The sequence below is a fragment of the Equus asinus genome, chromosome 15, assembly GCF_041296235.1.
Source record: "Equus asinus isolate D_3611 breed Donkey chromosome 15, EquAss-T2T_v2, whole genome shotgun sequence".
NCBI classification, from domain to species: Eukaryota; Metazoa; Chordata; class Mammalia; order Perissodactyla; family Equidae; genus Equus; species Equus asinus.
In genome coordinates, this window is record NC_091804.1 from 26,806,697 (window position 1) to 26,832,394 (window position 25,698).

The window sequence follows — 25,698 nt, forward strand, 5'->3', positions numbered from 1 at the left end:
TTAAGAGAGTTTTAGACTAGGTCAAGGAGCACTGTTCTATTCTAGATATCTCATATAATGGGAACCACACAATAGTGGTCTTTTGTGACTGCCTTCTTTCACTTAGCATAATTTTTTCAAGGTGTTGTAGCAAGTAACAATATTTCATTTTTTAAATTACCAAATAATATCCCTTTGACTGGAAATATCACAATTTATTTACCTATTCATTCATCAGCTGAGAGATATTTGGGTTGTTTCCACTTTTCACTATTATGAAAAATGCTTCTATGAATATTTGTGTACAAGTTTTTGTGTGGACATATGTTTTCCTTTCTCCTGGGTGAATATATATATATATATATATATACATATACATATATATATATACACATATATATATATATATACACTCGCCTGGGTAATATACATCTAGTATATACAATATAGCTGGGTAATATGTTATCTCTCTAGTTAACCTTCTGAGAAATTGCCAGACTATTTTCCAAAGCAGTCACCATTTTACATTCCCACAAGCAGTGTATAAGGGTTCCAATTTCTCTACATCCCCAGCCACACTTGTTATTATCTTTCTGATTATGGCCATGCTAGTGGGTGTGAAGTGGTATCTCATTGTGGTTTTGATTTGCATTTCCCGACAGCTAATGGTGTTGAGCATATTTTCATATGTTTATCGGCCAGTGGCATAATTTCTTTGGAGAAATATCTATTCAAATCCGTTGCCAATTTTTTTTTTAAAGATTTTATTTTTTTCCTTTTTCTCCCCAAAGCCCCCTGGTACATAGTTGTATATTCTTCGTTGTGGGTCCTTCTAGCTGTGGCATGTGGGACGCTGCCCCAGCGTGGTTTAGATGAGCAGTACCATGTCCTCGTCCAGGATTTGAACCAACGAAAGGCTGGGCCACCTGCAGCAGAGTGCGCGAACTTAACTACTCGGCCACGGGGCCAGCCCCTCCTTTGCCAATTTTTTAATTGGGATATTTGTCTTTATCATTGAGTTGTAGGAGTTCTTGATATATTTTAGATACAAATCCCTTATCAGATATATGATATGCAAATATTGTCTTTCATCTTGTGGGTCGTTGTGGGTGATTTTTCTTTTTATTTATTTCACATCTATGAATAAATGTTGTGCCCTATTTCTTGGGGGGTGATTTTGTTTCATAGTTTGGGACAAATTGGTTGAGCATTTGGAAAAATTTTTATTAAATTTTCACTTCACAATTGTCTTAGTCTGTTTGAGCTGCTATAACAAAATACCACAGACCTGGTGGCTTATAAACAACAAAAATTTATTTCTCACAGTTTTGGAGGCTGAGAAGTCCAAGATCACTGTGCCAGTATGGTCAGGTTCTGGTAAAGATGCTCTTCTAAGATGTAGACTGTTGACTTTTTGCTGTGTTCTCACATGGTGGAAGGGGCTAGGGAGCTCTTTGTGGTTTCTCTTCTAAGAGCACTAATCCCATTCATGAGGACTCCACTCGCAAGACCTAAGCACCTCCCAAAAGGCCCACCTCCTAATACCATCACATTGGACAATAGGATTTCAACATATGAATTTTGGGGGGGGGGCAAACTTTCAGACCATAGCAACAATGTGTACTCAAAAATTCTGGCTAATGAGTTAAACTTAAATAAAAAAATAAAATCATAATACTACAATCATATACTGGTTACATATTCAAACATATTGATCAGGACCAGCCCAGTGGCATAGTAGATAAGTTTGCAGGTTCTGCTTCAGCAGCCCAAGGTTCATGGGTTCAGATCTTGGGCGTGGACTTACACACTTCTCCTCAAGCCATGCTGTGGCAATGTCCCACACACAAAATAGAGGAAGATTGGCACAGATGTTTGCTCAGGGACAATCTTCCTCATCAAAAAACAAAAACAAACATACTTATCAGCTCATGAACTGAAAAGCTAAAGCAAAATATAGATTTCATTATATAATTACATTATTATTTTGCAGGTCAAAGTAGACAGGAGTAAAAGGCAAAATACATGTTCAGGATTATATTTGTAAATAACAAAAGGTTAACAAACTTAATATTTAAAGCACTGTTAAAAATTAAGGAAAACATCATCCCAACAGAAAAACTGACCCCCAAAATAGACAATTCATAAAATCAGAAATAAAGATCATCAATAAATAAATGAAAAGTCTGTTACGTTTCATAAGTAATAAAGAAAAACAAAATGAAATATGCCTTTCTTCCAACATCAAGCTGGCAAAGATTCTTAAAATACTCAATTGTGGCAAAGGTATAATGAAATGGATTAACATTCACATTTTTCTTAAAACTGTTCATCTCCTTAACATCTTAACATCTAGGAATCTAATCTAATGAAATAATCAAAGATGTGGTTAGGGGGTGATGTCAGCATCATGGCAGAGTGAGGTCTCTCAGAAATCTTCCCCTCCAATATACAATGAAAAAATATCCATACTCCAACAGAGGACATCCAAACTCAACACAAAAAATGTTGGAGAGATCCATGCAGCCATACACCAGAGGGCAGAGAGGCTGGAGCCCCCCTCGGACGTGGAACAGGGTAAGAGAAATCTTTGCTCCCTCCCCTAAAGACTGCGATCTGGATGCGGGAGGCCCCCTAGAAGGACGGGGACGTTTGTTTTCAGGGACATCAAGGACTCCCTAGGGCCCTTGCAGCCTAGAGGGAAGCCCTCTACCATGACAAAAGCTTTTGCAAGGGGTGACCTCATCAAGCCAACATCCCAGGAGAGCAGAGGGAGAAAACTCCAAGAGCACGCAGGAGAAAGTGCCCCTCCACCCAGCCGCTCAGGCGGCTCTAGCCCCTAGGATTTCGCCTGAAAGCAGATGGCTCAGAATATGGGACTCTTGACCCCTACCCAGTGGCGATAGGTGGTAACTGCGACCTAATAATGCCAGGATGTGAAAAAACAGAGCCTCTGGCAATATCAAACACTCTATTAGATCTCCAGATCAGAGAGAAAATGACAAGTACCCAGAAATCAGTCTTGAGGATGCAGGAATATGTAATCTAAATGACAAAGCATTCAAAACAGCTATCATCAAAAAACTCAATGACATAAAAGAGAATGCAGAGAAACAATTCAATGAGTTCAGGAGTTACTTCACACAAGAGATTGAAACTATAAAGAAGAATCAATCAGAAATATTAGAGATGAAAGACACAATGGAAGAGATAAAACAAAATATGGATTCCCTGAATGCTCGAGCAGACACCACAGAGGAGCGTATCAGCATAATCGAAGATAGACATGTTAAAATGCTCCAGATAGAGGAGAGAGAACTAAAACTAAAAACAAATGAAGAAAGTCTCCAAGAAATAGCCAACTCAATTAGGAAATGCAACATAAGAACTATAGGTATTCAAGAAGGAGAAGAGAAGGAGAACGGAGTAGAAAGATTGTTCAAAGAAATAATAGCAGAGAATTTCCAAAACCTGGGGAAGGAAATACATGTGGAAGAGGCTGCCAGATCTCCTAAACATGTCAATGTAAAAAGACCTACTGCAAGGGATATAGTAGTGAAATTGGTAAAAGTGAATGACAAAGAAAGAATATTAAGGGCAGCAAGGCAGAAGAAAATAACGTACAAAGGAACCCCCATCAGGTTTTCAGCGCATTTCTCTGCAGAAACCTTACAGACTAGGAGAAACTGGAATGACACATTCAAATCATTGAAGGACAAAAACTTTCAGCCAAGAATACTCTATCCAGCGAAAATAGCCTTCAGATATGATGGAGAAATAAAAACTTTCCCAGACAAACATAAGCTAAGAGAGTTCGTAGCCGTGATACACAGCCCCCCCGCCCCCAGAAATCCTCAAGAAGGCATTCATACCTGAAAAAAAAAAAAAAGGGAGAAAAGGGTTACAAAGCATGAAGTAAGGAGTTAAACAGGTAGACAGAATCAGAGCAGGACAGCAAATACTCAAGTATAGCATTAAAGACAAAGGGAAGGGAAACACCAAAAACAAAGATAATCTTGTCATTTTAACCACAAACTCATAACACAAGAATGGAATAAGATGTGAGAAAAATGACTGAGGAGGGGAAGAAGAAAGGGATTGAATCGGTTTAGTCTAAGGAAATAGGAGGCCATCAGAAAAGGGACTATCTTATCCATGAGATCTTGAATACAAACCTCAGGATAACCATTAAACAAAAAAGCAGAACAGAGACACAAATAATAAATAAGGAGAAAACAAAGAAACACAACATAAAACACTACATAACTCGACTGGTAGACCAAAATACACAAGACAAAAAACAAAGGAAATGCAGGAGAACAGGAAAATGAGTGATAAAATGACAGCATTAAACCCTCATATATCAATAATCACCATAAACGTAAATGGGTTGAATTCTCCAATCAAAAGACACAGAATGACAAGATGGATTAAAGAACAAGACCCAACAATACGCTGCCTCCAGGAAACACATCTCAGCTCCAGTGACAAACACCGGCTCAGAGTGAAGGGGTGACAGATGATACTCCAAACTAATGGCAAACAAAAGAAAGGTGTTGCAATACTTAGACAAAGTAGACTTCAGAATAAGACAAGCAAAGAGAGTGTGGCAGGCCCCATGGCCGAGTGGTTAAGTTCGAGTGCTCTGCTTTGGCAGCCCAGGGTTTCACCGGTTCAGATCCTGGGCACGGACATGGTAGCACTCATCAAGCTATGCTGAGGTGGCATCCCACATACCACAACTAGAAGGACCCACAACTAAAAATATACAACTATGTACCAGGGGACTTTGGGGAGAAAAAGGAAAAATAAAATCTTTAAAAAGAAAAATCCTCAACAAAATATTGGCAACCCATATACAGCAATACATCAAAAAGATCATACATCATGATCAAGTGGGGTTTATTCCAAGGACACAGGGATGGTTTAACATCTGCAAGTCAATCAATGTGATATACCACATTAACAAAATGAGGAATAAAACCCACATGATCATCTCAACAGATGCAGAGAAAGCATTTGAGAAGAAGCAACAGCCATTTATGATAAAAACTCTTAACAAAATGGAGATAGAAGGAAATTACCTCAACATAATAAAGGCCATATATGACAAACCCATAGCCAACATCATACTCAATGAGGAAAAACTGAACGCCATCCCTCTGAGAACAGGAACAAGACAAGGATGCCCACTATCACTACTCTTACTCAACATAATTCTGGACATTTTGGCCAGAGGAATTAGGCAAGAGAAAGGAATAAAAGGAATCCAAATAGGGAGTGAAGAAGTGAAACTCTCACTGTTTGCAGATGACATGATCTTATATATAGAAAACCCTAGAGAATCCATCAGAAAACTGTTGGAAATAATTAACAACTACAGTAAAGCTGTGGGGTACAAAATCAACTTACAAAATCAGTTGCATTTCTGTACTCTAATAACGAACTTACAGAAAGAGAACTCAAGAATACAATTCCATTTACAATTGCAAAAAATAGTCTAAGGTACCTAGGAATAAATTTAACTAAGGAGGCAAAGGACTTATACAATGAAAACGATAAGACATTATTTAAGAAAAAGATAATGACATAAAGAGATGAAAAGAGATTCCATGCACATGGATTGGAAGAATAAACATAGTTAAAAATGTCCATACTACTCAAAGCAATCTATAGATTCAATGCAATCCCAATCAGAATTCCAATGACACTCTTCACAGAAATAGAGCAAAGAATCCTAAAATTCATTTGGGGGAACCAAAGACCCCGAATTGCTAAAGCAATACTGAGAAAAAAGAATAAAGCTGGAGGCATCACAATCCCTGACATCAAAATGCATTACACAGCCACAGTAATCAAAACAGCATGGTACTGGTACAAAAACAGGCACACACATCAGTGGAACAGAACTGAAAGCCCAGAAATAAAACTGCACATATGTGGATAGCTAATCTTTGACAAAGGTGCCAAAAACATACAATGGAGAAAAGACAGTTTCTTCAATAAATGGTGTTGAGAAAACTAGACAGCCACATGCAAAAGAATGAAAGTAGACCATTATCTAATGCCATGCACAAAAATAAACTCAAAATGGATCAAAGACTTGAAGATAAGTCCTGAAACCATACAACTCCTGGAAGATAATATCAGTAGTACACTCTTTGACATCAAATTTAAGAGGATCTTTTCGAATACCATGTCTTCTCAGACAAGGGAAACAAAAAATAAACAAGTGAGAGTTCATCAGACTAATGAACTTCCACAGGGCAAAAGAAACTAGGATCAAAATTAAAAGACAACCACCAATTGGGAGAAAATTTTTGTAAATCATATACCCGATAAGGGATTAATCTCCATACTATATAAGGAACTCACACAACTGAACAACAAACAAATAAACAGCCCAATCAAAAAATGGGCAGAGGATACAAACAGACATTTTTCCAAAAAAGATATAGATGGCCAATAAACACATGAAAAGATGTTCAACATCACTAATCATCAGGGAAATGCAAATCAAAACTACTAAGATACCACCTTACACCTGTTAAAATGGCTATAACCACTAAGACTAAAAATAATAAATGTTAGGGTGTGGAGAGAAGGGAACCCTCATCCACTGCTGGCGGGAATGCAAACTGGTGCAGCCACTCTGGAAAACAATATGGAGATTCCTCAAAAAACTAAAAATAGAACTACCATACGATCCAGCTATTCCACTACTGGCTATCTACCCAAACAACTTGAAATCAACAATCCAAAGTAACACATGCACCCCTACATTCATCACAGCACTATTCACAACAGCGAAGACATGGAAACTATCCAAGTGCCCATCGACTGATGATTAGATAAAGAAGATGTGGTATATATATACAATACAATGCTACTCAGCCAGAAAAAAAGACAAATTCATCCTACTTGCAATAACATGGAAAGACCTGGAGGGAATTATGCTTAGTGAAATAAGCCAGACTGAGAACGACAAACACCAGATGATTTCACTCATATGTGGAATATAAACAAGCACATAGACAAAGAAAACAGTTCAGTGGTTACCAGGGGAAGGGGGTAAGGGGGTGGACACAGGGGGTGAAGGGGAGCACCTACGTGGTGACAGACAAGAAATAATGTACAACTGAAATTTCAAGATGTAAACTATTATGACCTCAAATTTAAAAAAAATACACACACACACAAAATATATGATTAAAAATTTATATACAAAGATGTTCATCAAAATATTATTAACAGTAAAAAATGGGAAGCTAGCTCATGGTTCAACAATAACAGAAGTGGGTAAACAATTTAAATGTACTTGAATATTGCTTCTGCATTAAAATTCATGTTTCCAAAAATATTTAACATCATTAGAAATGCTCATATTTTAAAAAGTATATAAAACTGTATTCATTATTTCAATTTTCTTATTGTGTGTGTATATTTATACATACATAGGGAAAAAGCCAAAGGAAACTCAAAAATAAGACAAACCACCCAACTAAAAACAGGCAATAGATTTTTTTGTGGGGCACAAAAGACTTGAAAGACACTTTACAGTAAGCACATGAAAAGATGCTCAACATTATCAATCAGGAAAATGGAAATTAAAGCCACAAAGAAATAACACACCTACCATAATGGCTAAAATTAAAAAATAATATCAAATGTCGGCAAGGATGTAGAGCAACTGGAATTCTCATATTGGCGGGAATGTAAAAAGGTACAATTTGTCAGCTTCTTATAAAGTTAAGCATATACTTACCATAGGACCCAGAAATCTCACTCCTAGGTATTTACCCCAAATAAATGAAAACATGTCTATACAAAGACTTGCATATGAAAGTTAACAGCAACTCTATTTATAATAGCCTCAAACTGAAAGTAATCTGGAAACAACCTAAATGCCCATCAATTAGTAAATGGATAAATTGTAGTATATCCCTACAATAGAATACTGCCCAACAATAAAAAGGATCAACTATTAAAAGTTCTTAACCAGTGGAAGGAGAAGATTTTGTCCCCAAGGGGACATCTGGTAATGTCTGGAGACATTTTTGATTCTTCCAACCAGGAAGGAGAGTGCCAATAACATCTAGTGGATAGAAGTCAGGGACGCTGCTAAATATCTTACAAAGCACAGGACAGTCTCCAAAACAAATTATCCAGCCCAAAATGTCCTTAGTGCCAAAGTTGAAAAACTCTGAATTACTATATATCCAACAACATGGATGAATCTCAAAAACTTCATGGTGATCAAAAGGATCCAGACATTTCTATGCCATTCTAGAACAGGCAAAACTAACCTCAGTAATAGAAACCAGATGCGTACTTGCCTGGAACTAGGGTGGGGATTAATTACAAAGGGGCCAATGTACCTTTGGAGTTAAAATGTTCTATATTTTGACTGTGGGGATATACACATCTGCCAAAATGTAAACTGTACACTTAAAATGAGTGCACTTTATTGTATGTAAATTATACAAACAAGACTGGTAAAAAATAAACTGTTGAAGCTGGGTGAAAGGTACACGGCGGTTCAGGATAGTATTCTACTTTTGTATCCGTCTCAATTTCCGTAACAAAATGTTTTTAAAAAATACATGTATAAACACAAAATGATTCAGGGAGAGGCCTTATTTGAATTTGTCAAAAAAAATACTCAAGATTAAAATCTCACTGTGGGAATGACCTTTACATCTCTGTTCTTGAAGGGGAGAGAGGGTGATGTGAAAGACAGAGAGAGGGAAGAAAGAGATACAGTTTGATAGGGGGAGGGTAAAGAAAATTTCACAAGCTCCTTTCTCACCCCCTGTAATGTGCTACCTAGTCCCAGCCTGGCACTAAGCCATACCTTCTGTGATAGATGGACTTCTAAGATGACCATCAATCATTCCAGCCTTCTGATATTCACGACCTTGTGTATTATCCTCCCTCCTGAGTGTGGGCTGGCCTAGTGACTTGCTTCTAACCAACAGAACATGGGAAGGGAATGGGATGTCACTTTCATGATTAGGTTATAAAAGATTGTGACTTCCATCTCCCTAGAAAACTCTCTCTATTGCCTTCTCAGCTTGCCATGTTGGAGAGGCCAGATGGCAAGGAACTGAGAGCAGCCTCCAGCAAACAGCAAGTAAAAAATCAAGGCCCTTAACACATCCCTTGAGGAAGTAAATTCTGCCAACAACCAAGTGAGCTTGGAAGCAGTTCCTTCTTCAGTCAAGCATTGAGATGAGATTTCAGCCTGCTTGACTGCTGCCGATAAGAGACCCTGAAACAGATGACCCACCTAAGCTGTGCCCAGATTCCTGACCCATGGAAACCGTGCCATAATAAACGCATATTGTTTTAAGTTGCTAAATTTCTGGTAATTTGTTATGCAACAATAGATAACTAACACACCCTCTTTGGAAATCCTGCTGAATATTCACCTCCTTTAAAACTGTCTCGCAGTTTCTTGAAGAGTTAGATACACCATACAACGCAGCAATCCCACTGCGAGGGATTTACCAAAAAATAAATGAAAACATGTCTACACAAAGACTTGTACAAAAATGTTTATAGCAGCTTTATTCACAATCATCAAAACTGGAAACAACCCAAATGTCCATTACAGGTGAATGGATAGACAAATATGTTATATTCACATAACAAAACACTACTTGGCATTAAAAAAGGAATGAACTACTGATACATGAAATAACATGGATAAATATCAAAATCATTGTGCTGAGTGAAAGAAGTTAGACACAAAAGAGGACATAATGTAGGGGCTGGCCCCGTGGCCAAGTGGTTAAGTTCGCGTGCTCCACTGCAGGCGGCCCAGTGTTTCGTTGGTTCGAATCCTGGGCGCGGACATGACACTGCTCATCAAACCACGCTGAGGCGGCGTCCCACATACCACAACTAGAAGGACCCACAACGAAGAATATACAACTATGTACCAGGGGGGCTTTGGGGAGAAAAAGGAAAAAATAAAATCTTTAAAAAAAAAAAAAAAAAAGAGGACATAATGTATGAATGTGTTCATATAAAACTGAAGAAAATGCAAAGCGTGGTGGTGCTGCGAGGGACAGACTGCAAAGGAGCATAAGGAAACTTTTTAGGGAGATGAAAATTTTCTGTATCTTGGTTGTGGAGGCTGTTTCATAATAAATACTATAAACCAATAAATAAATCTGTCAAAACTCATCGAAACATGTTTCACTTATAAATGGATACAGTTTATTGTATGTAAATTATACCTCATTAAACTGACCCCAAAATCACATTGTCAAGCCTTCTTTAATTACATCAAATGCAGCTGATTCCATTATTCTATCTCAGTCCTCAAACAGTATTCTATAGACAAATTACCCAAACTGCAGAGAATCCAGGGCTTCTTAAATTCTACAGTAGCTAAAACTTACCCAACGCTGTTATGCACCAGGCACTGTTCTAAGCGCTTTGCGTTATTAACTCAGTTAGCCCCCAACAACCCCATGAAATAGATTCTATTACCCCCATTTTACAAATGAGGAAACTGAGGCACAGAGAAGTACTTGCTTCCGGTCACACAGCTAGTAAGTGACAAAGTCATGACTCAAGCCCAGGCAGTCGGATTCTAGGGGCTGGGCTCTTTACTACCACCCCACTGCTTATCTCAGACCACTGGTAAATGCATACTCTCAGCTTACTAGAGACTGACAGGCTCATTCACTCATTCAACAAATATTTAAGCTTGCAATATATGCCAGGTATTGTTCTAAACGCTAAAGAGAGAACGGTGAAGAAAATATAGACACGTACCTGTTTTTATGGAGCTTACATTCTAGTAAGAACTTAGGTTTAAAGTGCAAGATTCTTAAATCAAAATAGTCATCCCCTTATTTATATATTTATCCAAATATTTATGCAAAACAAAGTCAAAAGTTGCCCAGTGGCCAGATCTGCTTAAATCAGTTAGAGCAGTGGTTCCCAAACTAGTCTGCACTTTAGAATCACCTAGGGATCTTTTAAAAATTCTAAAGCCCAGACCATACCCCCAGACCAATTAAATCACAATCTAAGTAGGGGGAAGGGAGGGACACAAGGCATTAGTAGTTTGCCGGGTTCCATAGGTGATTCCAATGTGAAGAAGACAAGTTTGGGAAATCACTGAACTAGAGTTTTTATCTATCTGAATAATGATAAAGTTCATTCATGGTGACATAGAAATAAGTAGATGAATGAGAAAAAAACTATATACACTTGCCCTTTTCTGAATCAGAGACTTGCAAGGTAGCTTTGTTTTTTTCCCAATGTTCTGAATTCTGAGAACATCAGAAAGTGGGCCAAATAATTATTTTCCTTCTTGGATTTATCCATGCCTCCATTACTCTCCAGGATCATGGACAACTGAGATATTCACCTTTTCATCTTTTATTGGTACTTTCCATGTGACCAATAAAGAATTCTTCCATATTACATATATCCAATATAACTGATAAAGACATGACTCAACTGCTTTTCTATTGAGCAGATCTTATTTAATTCAGTCGCTTTGGGTCCAATCCACATGCCAAATGCAGTTTCCCAAAGTAAAATGTCCTATGGACAGTGAGATCAAAATGCCTTTTTTCTTAAAAAGTAAAGTCTATTTCTAATTCAATCCTTTGCTTAAGTTGAAACTAAGTCTTTTACAAATCAAATTTGCATTTGTATTCTACAGAATCAACAGACCTGTTTAAGAACTCTCTGACCACTCTCAGAAAAGAGTTAGAAGCTCAGTAGGACCCCTCTCCATTCCATCCAGGACCTAAGCAGAAAGGAAAAAGGGCAAAAAGGAAGAAGAGAAACATCAGAAGAAAAGACTAGATATATTACCTCAATAAACTTATTCGAAGTAAATTTTTGTGACTGGCCAAATTTGTCCTCTCTACCTTTCTTTCTGCTAATTTCACTCTAGAAAGAGTTGTAAAAGACATGAGATTATCTAGTCTTAAACCCAGTGGCTTTTTTTAACAAGGAAAGCTTATGATAATCACTAAGGAAGCTTTTTCAAAATACATTAGAAGTGGTTACACAGGGTGTTCATTTTATAACTCATTATCTTTATGACTTGTGCACTTTGCATAATGTGTGTTATACTCCAATTGACAAATATTAAAAAACAGATATATGTGTCCTAGGCAGAACCCCTGAAGGATTCTAATTAAGTAGGGAGCAGAAACAGAGTTCCACCGAGGTTACAAGATTTGCCCTAGGTCACACGTATAGTTAGCTATAGACTTAGTCCTTCCTGTCACTTTCGTACTCTTCCTGTAATAAAACTGTAAATATGCTAATATTATATTTTTTAACATTTACTCTCCTACTTATACTCTGAAAAAAATTTTATTACAAACGACAACTGCAAAAAACAAAAAAGCAAACAAATAAATGGAAAACACAGATGTCCTGGGTTCACAACTGTGCACCATTGCAGCTGCTGCATCATCCACATAAGAAAATTAAATAAAGCCTAATGTCCATGCAAAGATTCCCTAACTTTGGTATCCATTTTTTATAATGTTTTCAATACAGACAAATGTCAAATGACGAGCAGTAAAATCAACTGAGTACATCCTGAGAATAGACTAGCATTATTTATGATAACAAAACACAGGGTGACAGAATGGAAAGAGAGCTAGACTGAACATGGCAGGGTGAGTATACCCTCAGTTCTAGTCATGATCTTCCAATAAAGATGTATGATTTGGGGCAGGACACAATCTCTCTGGCCTAAGATTCCTAAATTATAAAATAAGAGGATGAATCACTAAAAGCCAGAGCTAAATAAAATCTCAGGCACCTTCTCGGTTTAAGAAAACTCAAGGACTATTTATCAAGAAATTTAATTACTATTCTATATGCTTTCACTTTACCTCTATTGAAATGTTTTAAGCAGCTTTGTAAAACAAGAATCCTAGAATTCCTATGGTATCTGCCTCAAAAGCACAAGCTTATTTTTCAGCTTGTGCCACAAACAAATCTCCTAGATTTATTGTCTAGGTGCAAAACCTCTTCCTCCAAAGACAGCTAATAATAACATTCTCAATACTTTACCATCACCCTGAGAATCTTCTGCATCAGTTTTTTTTAAAATGGAAAATATGTGTATAGAAGTCCCTCATAATTTCTAATCTCCTGTAATTTGAATACTTTCAATGGATGCATTTGTTCAACCACTCTACCAACTGCCTACTATGTACCAGGCACTCTGCTATGCACTTTCCTGCTCCTAAGGTTACTACATAAGAAACAAAAAATTTGTGGAATGGGTAATTTAAATAACATTTTCATGAATGCCTAAAACATACAGAACTTAAAAAATTAAGTTGGCGTTTTAACCATATAGCCTTAAATGTTTCAGGATAATTTACAAGGTATTTAAAAGTGAATAAACAGCTAAATATGAACTGTCAAAGACCACTGTCATGGCACGACTAACATAGGAATCAATCCTCCCTACACTCTCTCATGAGGTTCTTATAAAAGTATTACATGCTTCCTGTTCCCAAGTCCAGGGCTCCAAGGGAAAATTTATGCAAACCTGCAGGCAAATCACAGAAACTTAGTGCCCTGAAAGAATCAAGAGAATGCCTGTCAAGGAGCTTGGCATTTCAATACTGTAACAGCCCTTTTTTTGCTCTTGGTAGGGATAACAGACAATTTAAGAGACTACAGAATATTAACATTAACTTTTAAATTTCAACCCTGACATTTTAGTATAAGAAACAAAAGATTAATTAATGAAATATGAAATTTGAGATGATTATTATTTTTTTTAAGGAAGATTAGCCCTGAGCTAACTACTGCTGATCCTCCTCTTTTTGCTGAGGAAGACTGGCCCTGAGCTAACATCCATCCCCATCTTCCTCTACTTTATATGTGGGACGCCTACCACAGCATGGCTTTTGCCAAGCAGTGCCATGTCTGCACCCAGGATCGAACTGGCAAACCCCAGGCCGCTGAGAAGCAGAATGTGCGAACTTAACCACTGGGCCACCGGGCCGGCCCATGAAATTTGAGATTCTTAAAACTACTCATTCTAACACAGATATATAGAGTTAATAATGTAATCTAGCACATTATAAACCAACAGAGTAAATCAGAAGCTCCACGAGATTTTTTCCATCTTGTTAGATACCACACGGTAGGTGGATAAAGTCAAATGTAGAGAAAAACTACTTTATACATCATGTTCTAATTATGAACACCACCATGTTCTTTCAATCATAATCAAGCTACAGTCAAAAAGCAATACAAAGTTTGGAGTACCAGTCTTTTAATCCATGCTCTAAATATACAAATGACATTGAGAAGTTGACCAAATCCTACAATCTAGGGATCAACAAAAAATCCCCTAAAAATAAGGATGAGAATCTGAGCAGAGTAAGAACTAAAGCCCCTGGAAATCATCTGGTCCAATACTCTCATGGAAAAGATAGAAAAATTAAGGCCCGAGCGAATAATTTGTTCAAAGCTTCTTAGTGTTAGGGAAGTCTTTCATTTCATATGTGACACTTCTTTGCAAATTAAATATTTCATTTTAAAAGCACTAGAAAAGTATGTTATATAATGATAATGAATGTTGTCTTGCAATAAGACAATGATGGAAGACAAATTTAAAGAACAATGGCTTTCTTCCTCTATTAAGCTTCCAACAAGAGTTAAATCGTGAGATCTGGGCTGTAAGTTAGAGAAGTCCTTGGATCATCATTCTAAGAGTCTGCCAGTGCTTCTTCTTCTGCATGGTCTTAATATATTCATAATGACAGTGTTGGCAGGTTTTCTTTTTTTTTGCTTTATGCACTTATAATTGTCACTTTTTAAATCAAACACTGAAGTCCTAAGACCAGCTTTCAAGTCCTGTAGCCACCATTCACCATTACTGATGACCACGATGAATACATTTAGGAAACCTGCAGACAGAACTGTATTAGGTGAATACACTAATATTTTCAAACACAGGTATAGCATTCAAACTTACTTGAAACAACTAAAAATGCACTTTCTTCAAAGTTCAAAAGAGATTATTTAAAAATTGGAAAATCTAATACTATGCTTATCCCCAAACAATGAAGAGAGAATTTTTTGATCAGAAGAGGAAATTCAATGGCAAGATAAACAAGTTCACTTACATTAAAAAAATAAATACATAAGTCTCTGCCCAAATTGCAAAAAAAGAGAAAACAAAACTAAGGTTAAAATTAATAACAATAAAACAAAATAAAGAAATAAAATTAGAAGAATTATTAACTTCAGTGGGGTGGTGATAAGCAAGACATGAACCCAGAAGTCATAAAGAAAAAGATCAACAGACATGATTAGATGAAAATTAAAATAGTCTTGAGCCGGCCTGTGGCCTAGTGGTAAAGTTTGGTACACTCCGCTCCAGTGGCCTGGGTTCAGTTCCTGAGCATGGACCTATGCCACTTGTCAAGCCATGCTGTGGCAACAACCCACATACAAAATAGAGGAAGACTGGCACACATGTTAGCTCAGGGTGAATCTTCCTCAGCAAAAAAATAATTGAAATAGTCTATATGTCAAAAGAAACCGCAAAGTCAAAAGCCAAACGATAGATTGGGAAAATACATTTGCACCATGAGACAAAAAAGCGGTTAATATCCCAAATACACAAAAGCACCTACAAATTGATTAAAAAGTAAAAAATTAACAACCCAAGAGAAAAATAAGGATTAGAAAAGTCGATTTGCAGAATAGGGAATGCAAATATCCAATGAATGCATGCAACTTATTAATGGTCAAGGAAATGAAAATTAAAATAAGAAAACACTTTTCACCTAGCTGATTGGCAAAAACTAAAAAGATGCCTATTATCCAGTGCCAGTGGGAATAAGAACTGCAACAACCTTTATGGAAAACAACCTGGCAGTTCATAATACTGAAATAAGCTTATCTTTTAATCCATATTTGGGAATATATCCTACAGAAGTAAAAGCTCTATTTCTTAAAGGTATATGCACAAGGATGTTACTGTTTGTAATGGGGGAAAAAAAATCAGAAACAGCCTGAATGCCCAGTGAGAGAAACCTATGTAAATGGACTATTATGCAGCAAGAAAAAAACTGAATTAGATATCTGTTTAATGATATAGAAGAAAACATATGATACCCTATAAAGTAAAAAAACAGAAGTTGTAGAATAATGTGTATGGCATCATGAGAATCATAAAACAGAAAATAAATCACTATGTACATCTGCGTTTCTACGAGCATAGAGAAAAATATGGAAAAATCACACTAAGCTATTACATTTGGGTAGTTTGGAGGATAGGAACTGGAGAGGAGGAGATGGTTGGCTTTTCTGCATGCACCTCAAATGATGGTCAGCTTATTTCCATTAGCCTGTACTGCTTTTGTGGTTTGAAAGGAAAATCTATCTGAGTATACTAGAACAGAAAAGAAATGGAAGAAAAAAATCTATACCAAGAATGACAGAAAAACTAAGTTATTTAAAATTAATAAAGAATTGGTGTATAAAAGACAGCCAGAAACACTCAGAGGACAAGGAATAAAAATAAATTCTGGGTGCTTTTTTTTTTGAGGAAGATTAGCCCTGAGCTAACATCTGCTGCCAATCCTCCTCTTTTTGCTGAGGAAGACTGGCCCTGAGCTAACGTCTGTGCCCATCTTCCTCTACTTTATATGTGGGACGCCTACCACAGCATGGTGTGCCAAGCAGTGCCATGTCCGCACCCAGGATCCAAACCGGAGAACTCCGGGCCGCCGAGAAGCAGAAGGTGCAAACTAAATCACTGCGTTACCAGGCCGGCCCCTGGGTGCTTTTTATGTGGGCATGTAAAACAACTTTTACGAATTCAATATTTACCTCTACTTCAAAAAGAAAAATAAAAGAAGTTTTTGATTCAACTGTTCTATGTTTTTTAGGCTTATCTGCTTAGAATGGTTTTTTAAAAAAGCAAATACAACTCATCATGAAATTCTGTCAAATTCCCCCATTATATATTCTCAATCTGTATCTTTTTTTGGTAAAATTATATTTGATTTTACCTATATTTTGAAACTTGAAATTTATCTTTTATAACAATGCAGCATTCTTTGTTACACATAAAATTTTTAAATGCATAGTACAAACTTAAAAGGAAAATACCAAATTTACACTGAACAAATTATCAAATGATATGCAAATTAGTTCAAACAAGATTGAAAAAAATGCTCACCACTGATAAGAATAAAAAACATATTTGATAGTCACAAAGTAAAAAGAAATGCAACTTCACTATGGAGAGATCTGGCAGTCATAATCTTAACCCTGTGATCGAAGTTATCACCAATATTGAGACAACCAGACATTTATGTACCTCGTGATATGAGGCAATGTGAAGAATAAGTACTTTTGCCCAAATGTTTAACTAGAATCTAATCAAGCCTTTACAATCTAATTCTTTAGAATCTAATCAAGTCTTTCAACCTTCCAGTTTAGGGACATACAAGGAATAAAACAATCAGATAAATCCAGAATCTGGGCTATTCAACAAGAAAACTACTCTAGGGGCCATTCCATGGCTGAGTGGTTAAAGTTCCACGAGCTCTGCTTTGGTGGCCTGGGTTTGCAGGTTTGAATCCCGGGTGGACCTAGTCCACTCATCAGCCATGCTGTGGAGGCATCCCACATACAAAAAATGGAGGAACAATGGCACAGATGTTAGCTCACGGCTAATCTTCCTCAAGCAAAAAAAAGAAGAAGATTGGCAATGGATGTTAGCTCAGGGTGAATCTACCTCACCAAAAACCAAACAAACAAACAAACTGCTCTGGTTTAAACAAATCAATGCCATGGGAAAAAAAAGGTGAGGGAGTAGACAAGAAATGAAAATTGTTCTAGGTTAAAAAGACCATAAAAATAATAACATGCAAATGCAACGCATGGTCCTTAATTTCATTCCACTTCAAACAAGTCAGCTATAAAAGTCATCTTGGAGACAACTGGAAAACTTAAATACACCACTTAATGTTAGATAATATCAAGCAATTATTGATAATTCTGTTAGATGTGATAATGGCATTATGATTATAAAGGAGAACCTCCTTATGTGTAAGAGATGCATGCTAAAGTATTGAAAGGCATAGTATCATGATGTCTTTATTTTGAAAAGGTTTAACATAATAAGTATATTACTAATATTCATCATGGCAACATGATGAATATAGATGGTGGACATAAGGGTGTTCACTGTACTGTTTCTGGGGGCTTTTTTGGGATATGTTCAAAATTTTTCATAATAAAACATTAAAAATATCAAAAAATCCATAAAACCGTGAGGTACCACTATCAAAATGGAAGAAAAAAATTATAAAATCCAACATTAACTACTGGCTAGTGGGAATATAAACTAGTAGTTGTTCTAAAAACACAACATGGTTAAAAAGTGATAACCTCAGACCTAACTGAATCATTTTAGGGAATATATTCTAAGAAACAGTTGGGGGAGAAATTTATAAAAAGATGTCATAGCGGTATAACTTAGAATTGCAAACCAAAAATAAAAACAAACTGGAAATCACCCAAATGCCAAATACTAGAGTATTTAAACTTTGGTCATTATGCATTCATTAAAAATGATAACTATACAGACAAGTGGAAAAGTGCATCAATATATTGCCATTTGAAAATGATACAAAAAATTGTATGAATTAAACTTGTAAAGATTATAAGCAAATGATAATGACTAGGAAGTTAGGTGTTTATTTCTCTGTAAAATTTAAATACAATTTAAAACATTTCATGAGGACATACGCTCTTAGAGAAAATATGAACAATGCAAATATAGAATGAGGAAGAAGTGCCTAGGCACAAATAAGGAAAAGCACCTGAGGACTACCGTTGACCACAATTTGAGTGAGTATTCACAATTTGCATATAGTCCTATTGTGGACAAAAGTCAACATAACCATCATTAAAAGGACACAGAAAAAGAACATGTCATTGGCTTAGACAGTGCATAATCTTCCTCAATTCTTTCCATTAGTCAGATGTTTCAAAAAGAAACTGAAATCAGAGTTCAGAGAAAAACCAAGGGGTAAAAAACAGGATGGAAAAGAGGTGATTCTGGAGAAAGATATGAAAGAAAATGAAGAATAATATGATTATTACTACTGAAATCCATGGAGAGGCTTTGGAATAGAGACCATGAAAAGTTGCTCGATCTCAACGCCACAGATGACTGACCAAGAAGCTAATAAAACCCACCAAGTTTGTTGTTGTGGAGTTTTGTTTTTTTTTATATAAGAAGGATTTCTTGACTGGTGAAAAGTTACTGGCATAGGCAAATGAGGGAAGCTGGGTGTGTTAAATCATCGACCAACTGTTTTCTTCAGGGTGTCTACTTATCCATGATCAACTAATCACAGAATCTCCCTAAAGCTTGAATTAGTTATCCACCATTTCGAAATTCTGCAGTGCCATCCTGTTCCCACACACTACCCACTCAGCAACACTTAAATGTCCTAGTTCTGGCACGTAGGGCCCCAACAAACTACTCTGGCCGTTATCTCCCCACAACTCTTGTGCATGACAGCAAACCAGACTTCTCACTATTTCATTCCTTATGCTTTCCTTACGTCCATGATTCCCTTGGTTCTTCTCTCAACTTAATTCGTTGCAATCTTATCTTTCCTTTTATTTAGTAAATTCTAATTTAATACCTCTGTATCATCTCTGTATCATGCCACCTGTTATGGGTTGAACTGTGTCCCCCAAAAGTCTTAACCCCCAGTATCACAGAATGTGACCTGATTTGGAAATAGGGTCACTGCAGATGTAATTAGGTAAGATGAGGTCTTAACTCATCTTAAGTGGGGTAGACCCTGAATCCAACATGACTGGTGTCAGAAGAACAGGCAAATTTGTACACTGAGATACACAGGGAGACTGCTTTGCAACAACAGAGGCAGAGACTGGAGTGATGCAGCTGCAAACCAAGAAATGCCAAGAACTGGTGGAAGCTAGAAAGAGGCAAGGAAGGATTCTACCCAAAGTCTCAGAAAGAATACAGGCCTGCTGACACCTTGAATTCAGGTTCTAGACTCAAGAACTGTGAGAGAATAAATTTTGTTTTAAGTCACCCAGTTTGCAGTAGTTTGTTACAGCAGCTCTAGGAACGTAACACACCATATTTTCCATGAAGCCTTCCCTGATCCTCCAAGTGGAAGTGATCTCTCTTCTAAATTCCCATAGCACTATCTCATTTAAAAGACAGTTTTCCCTCTTTTTATTTATGTTCACATCACTTCCCCAGATGAATTCGTTTCCTGAAAGGCAGAAACTAATTACTCACCAACTGTACAGACCTCTCAACACTGGTAGGCAGTCAACATACACTGACTATAATAATCAAATTTTTCTCCATACTTAATTATTCCAATCTGCATGCTTCTGAATGAGTCATCTCCACACCCACTGAAGAGTTACACACAACCTAAAAGAACTCAGTTGAAGGCTCATTTTCTTTAGGAAGCATTCCTAGATTCAAATTTACTTATACTAGTTACAGCAATATATTTCACAGTGATATATGCGTGTTTGTATATGCACAAACAGTACTGCTGTTAACTAATATCCACAATGGGGAAGAATGTTTATTTAACAAATTCATTATTTAGGGTCTATTGGTCTGTCTCTTATTAAGTGTAGTCAGATCCTTGTTTACCTAAAACTCTTCCCACCTTTACTGGTATACAGCAGTTAACCACAGTGTCTTTGAATTTCTACAAGTGTTTGAATTTCTTAATTCTATATATTATAGAAGGGACACAGCCTTATTTCCACATAACATTTAAAATTATGGTAAGGGACTTAACCTAATGAACAATTTCCCTGAGTAAAATCCAAAACAGGAACCTGATTCACAAATTTGCAACTATTTCTTCCTGTAAAAGACTGCTGCTGTCTGGTCTTTAGAAAATGTACATAAATGGTACTACGGAACTAATATTAAACAGGTTCAATATCAGTAAAGGAGCTGATGAATGGGAACTTTTGTGGCCTCTGTGTGTGTTCTGGGGGGGAGTTTGCAGCTGGTTAATGCTAAATACAAACCTAAATACCTATTTAAAGTATGAACGCCCTCTGAATTTGGTGTTCATTAATATTATTAACTGAAATAGTTTTTTTCCAGCTTTATTGAGATATAATTGACATATAACATTGTGTAAGTTTAAGGTGTACAACAAGATGGATATGCAAATATATTGCAAAGTGATTACCACAATAAAGTTAGTTAACATATCCATCACCTCATACAATTACCATTTTTGTGTGTATGTGATGAGAACATTTAAGATTTACTCTCCCAGCAACTTTCAAGTATATAATACAGTATTGTTAACTAGTCACCATGCTGTACATTAGAACCTTAGAACTTATTCATCTTATAACTGGAAGTTTATACCCTCTGACCAACATCTCCCCATTTCGCCTACCTCCCAGATCCTGGCAACCACCAATCTATTCTCTCTTTCTATGAGTTTGGCTTTTTAACTAACATAGTTAATATTAACTGATCATTAATATTCTAACTGACATAGAATATACAACTCTTCAGAAGATAAAGAAGATGCGGTTCTGGTCTTTTGCTTTATAGGATTTATATAAAAAATATAGCTTATTACCAAATTCTAGGGCTGTATTACTCCCTTCAACAAAGCCATAGTACTCCCTTTATGCACATATCTATATATACCCCTAATCATTTATTAATTAACTCAGCAAATGTTTACTGAGCTCCTAGGCAGCCACCTAAGTCCTTTCTAGAACAAGGTGAAGTAAAAAAAGATTAAAATTAAAAAAAATAATAAACGTGCCAGACAACACAATAGGTAGACATTGAAGCCAAAGGGAAGAAGAAAGTGACAGACACAGGCCCAGCCCTGAAGGAGCACTCAATATAGTGAGGAAGGAGAGTAAACTAGCTCCATGTCTCTCCTTTCTTCCCATGTTGTTCTTACACTTCATGAGCAGGCTTACTTTCTTAGTGTATAGCTCTCATTATGTCACCATAAGGCTAAAAACTTTTGATGACTCCTCATTACTTAGTCAATCAAGTCCAAACTTCCCAGCTTGGAAATAAAAAGAATTCAAAGTCTTCCATGATTCAGTTTTACAGTATGCAGAGACTAAGAACACAGGGTTTGGAATTAGACTGCTTGGACTCAAACTCTTTCTCCATTATTGTTAGCTCTATTCCTCAGTTTCTTTATCTATAAAAAGGGATAAAAAATAAAGAGTCAGCCCTGATGGCCTAGCAGTTAAAGTTTGGCATGCTCCACTTCAGTGGCCCGGGTTCAGTTCCCAGGTGTGGAATCACACCACTCGTCTGTCAGTAGCCATGCTGTGGCAGCAGCTCACACAGAAGAATTACAAGAATTTACAACTATACACAACTATGTACTGGGGCTTTTGAGGGAAGAAAAAGAAGAGAAAGGAAGAAGATTGGCAACAGATGTTAGCTTAGGGCAAATCTTTCCCTGCAAAAAAAAAAAAAGAGAGAGAAGGGATAGGGGCTGGGCCCATGGCCTAGGGGTTAAGTCTTTGGCATACTCCACTTCAGCAGCCCAGGTTCACTTTCCAGGCATGGACCTACACCATTCATTGGCAGCCATGTTGTGGCAGCAACCCACATACAAAATACAGGAAGATTGGCACAGGTGTTAGCTCAGGGCAAATCTTCCTCAGCAATAAATAAATAAATAATCCTATTTTTAAAAAATAGTGCCTATCTCACAGGGTTGTTGTAAGGATTAAATGAAATACTACTTATAAAATACTTGGCACATTATCTGGCAATTAGTATGCAGGCAAAAAATGTGAGCTACTACAATAATTATTATTGCTGTTGTTGTTCAATCTCTATTTCTAGCCTTAATTCCAACAACAGCCTTGTAACAATCCTGTTCTCCAGCCAAAATGGACTCTACTATCTCCTAAACACCCACCTGTACAATCATGCTTTCACTCAGCTGGAAAATACTGCCTCATCTCTAAGTATTAAGATCCTAACTATTTTTGGCAGCCCCACTCAATGGTCACCTCTTTCAGGTACCATTCTCTGATATCTCAGCTCCATCACACATTACATACACCTCACATGACACTTAAACCCTGGCTAGATTCATCTTTGTATCCTGCAGAGTTCTAGCCCAATGTACATAGTAGGGCCCAACAAATATATGACAAATGAATGAATTCCTATATTTCCTCTCTCTCAACTACTCTCTTGGAGAATAGCTCTAAATCACACGTAAAAAGACCTCTTCTGTAATATTTCATAAGGCTGGCCAACTAGTTTTTGTTTCTATCACCAATGTGGTAACTTCTAATGTCCCAGCACATAGTAGATGCCTAAATATTCAGTGATCTGAACTGAATTTTGTCTCATGTTTTAATTTCAATTATCATTTTATTCATTATAATCAACTATGACTCAGCCTTAGAAATAAATTTTAGTTTTTACCTGCTTATAAACTCATCTGTCAATTTCTGGCTATCTTGACCCTATCCCAATATGTCTACCTGACAGCCCAGGTTCAACTCCCTGGCGTGGACTGACACCACTCATTGGCAGCCATGCTGTGGCAGTGACCCACACACAAAATAGAGGAAGACTGGCACAACATGTTAGCTCAGGGCAAATCTTCCTCAGCAATAAACTTAAAAAATAAATAAATAAAAAGAAAATCCTATTTTTTAAAAATGGTTTAAAAGAGAGATTGGTTTAGGAGAGATACTGGTTTAGGAGAGATAATATTTAAAACCTCAGTAAAGTAAGAACCAGAAAATCAAATGCCTATAGGGCAACAAAAGTAAATAAGCGAAGCAAGAGAGTAGTGAGAACCACACAGAGAACTAGGAAGCACACATCCCAGCTAAAAGCTATTGTACTGCTATGAGAGAATATGGGCTTGGTGTTGACAGATCTTCCAATATTTCACAGTAAGTGAGAAACTCAGAAATTTGTGTAAACTTTTAAGACATTAAAAATATTGTCTGAGCCAAACAAAACATGTCTGCAGGTCAAATCCAACTACAGGCTGCCAGTTTGCATCCTTTGCTACAGAAGTTCTCTGCAAAAGAAGTGATGGGGTGGAAGGAGTTCCACTGCAGCAGACAGTCTAAGGCAGCATCTAAAATCAAGCAGCAACTTGGAAGCATCTCCTACAACACTTAGCCTAGCTCTCAATCAATCTGTTTTGACCTGAAAACCAAATTAACTCTACAGTTGTGTTGACCATACTGAGCCTCTACTTTGTGCCTCGTGCTGAGAATCAGAAATGAACAAGAGTGCTAAATAACAGCTGACATTATTGAGCATTTTCTAGGTGCCACACTCTTTTACTCAAGCTAGATGAATTAACTCAATCCTCGCAACCACTCTATGAGATAGATATTATTATTTTTATTTTAAAGATGAGGAAACTGAGGCACAAAAAGGTTATGGAACTTGTCCAAGGTCACACAATTAGCAAGGAGCAGACCTGGAATCGGCACCTTCGATAGACTCTACCAGAAAGAGCTCACAACTTGAAAATAAATGCCATTCAATAAATGGTACTGGGATAGTTAATTATACATAGGAAAAAAATAAAATGGGACCTTACCTCTCACCAGACACAAGAGTCAATTCTAGATAGATTAGAGATCTAAACATCAAAGGCAAAGAAGTAGAGATTCAAGAAGATAATATAAAGAATAACTTCAAAATCCTGGGGGAGAAGCTTGATAAATTTCACTTTATTAAAATTCAAAACTTCTTTTCAACAAAAGACAAAGAAATTAAAAAGATTAGCAACAAACTGGGAAATATCCAATATTTACAACCAATAAAGGATTAATAATCAGAAAATAAAGAAATCTTTGGGAAAAAACAACCCAAAAGAAAAATGGCAAAACAAGCCCCAGCACGGTCTAAGCTGTGAAAACCTGGCCTTACCACAGGTGCCACACAGCAGACCCCAGAACAGTCGATCTTGGCATCACTGACCAACATAAAATATTCAGGGGTCTATGTCATGTTGCAGGTGCATACAGCATGGGGGACCCAGCCAGGACAGAGTCAAGATGATTATTCTCTATCATGTTGGAACTGGATGGTAAATCAGAAGCCGAACATCCAATATTCAGACACATAGATGATCAATTGGCAAATGTTTTTGGTAAAGGGCCAGATAGTAAATATTTCCAGTTTTATGAGCTACATATTCTCTGTCACAACTACTCAACTCTGCCATTAGCAGAAAGAAAAGAGCCAAAGACAAGATGTAAATGAATGAGTGTACCTGTGTTGCAATAAAACTTTATTTACATAAATAGGGGGTGGGCCAGATTTGACTCATGGCCATAGTATCCAAACCTTACATAGTTATGACTTTTCCTACACTCTAGGAATACTTTCCAGGTCTTTCCCTACCTTTTATGTCTGCTGATACTTACCTCTGATTTCCTTAAGCAAAAACTATACCACACTTGACAGTATTGCAATGGTTTCCAAAAGTCTATTACTCTACCAAAAAATATCTTCTCCTTTATTATCTGTGACAATTCTCACCTTTTCCTTTCACTTTTGTTAAACTTCTTTGACAGCTACCATCCCAAACTAGAAATCTAAAAAATTCCCTCTCTCTCTCTCATCATTCACAATGTCAGTTATATTAATACCTGAAAAGCCTAACTCTG

General features: G+C 36.8%; 1 protein-coding gene across 9 annotated transcripts in view; it reads right to left on the minus strand.

Moving 5' to 3' along the window:
• NCOA6 (nuclear receptor coactivator 6) overlaps positions 1-25,698 on the minus strand; it is a 103,889-nt gene that overhangs the window by 75,050 nt on the left and 3,141 nt on the right. For 6 of the 9 annotated variants that reach the window (XM_044747873.2, XM_044747869.2, XM_044747876.2 and 3 more), the window contains exon 2: positions 11,680-11,755. The exons of the other annotated variants lie outside the window; for them this stretch is intronic. The gene's annotated coding sequence lies outside the window, so the exon portion shown is untranslated. The remainder of the gene's footprint in view (positions 1-11,679; positions 11,756-25,698) is intronic. 9 annotated transcript variants of the gene reach the window in all.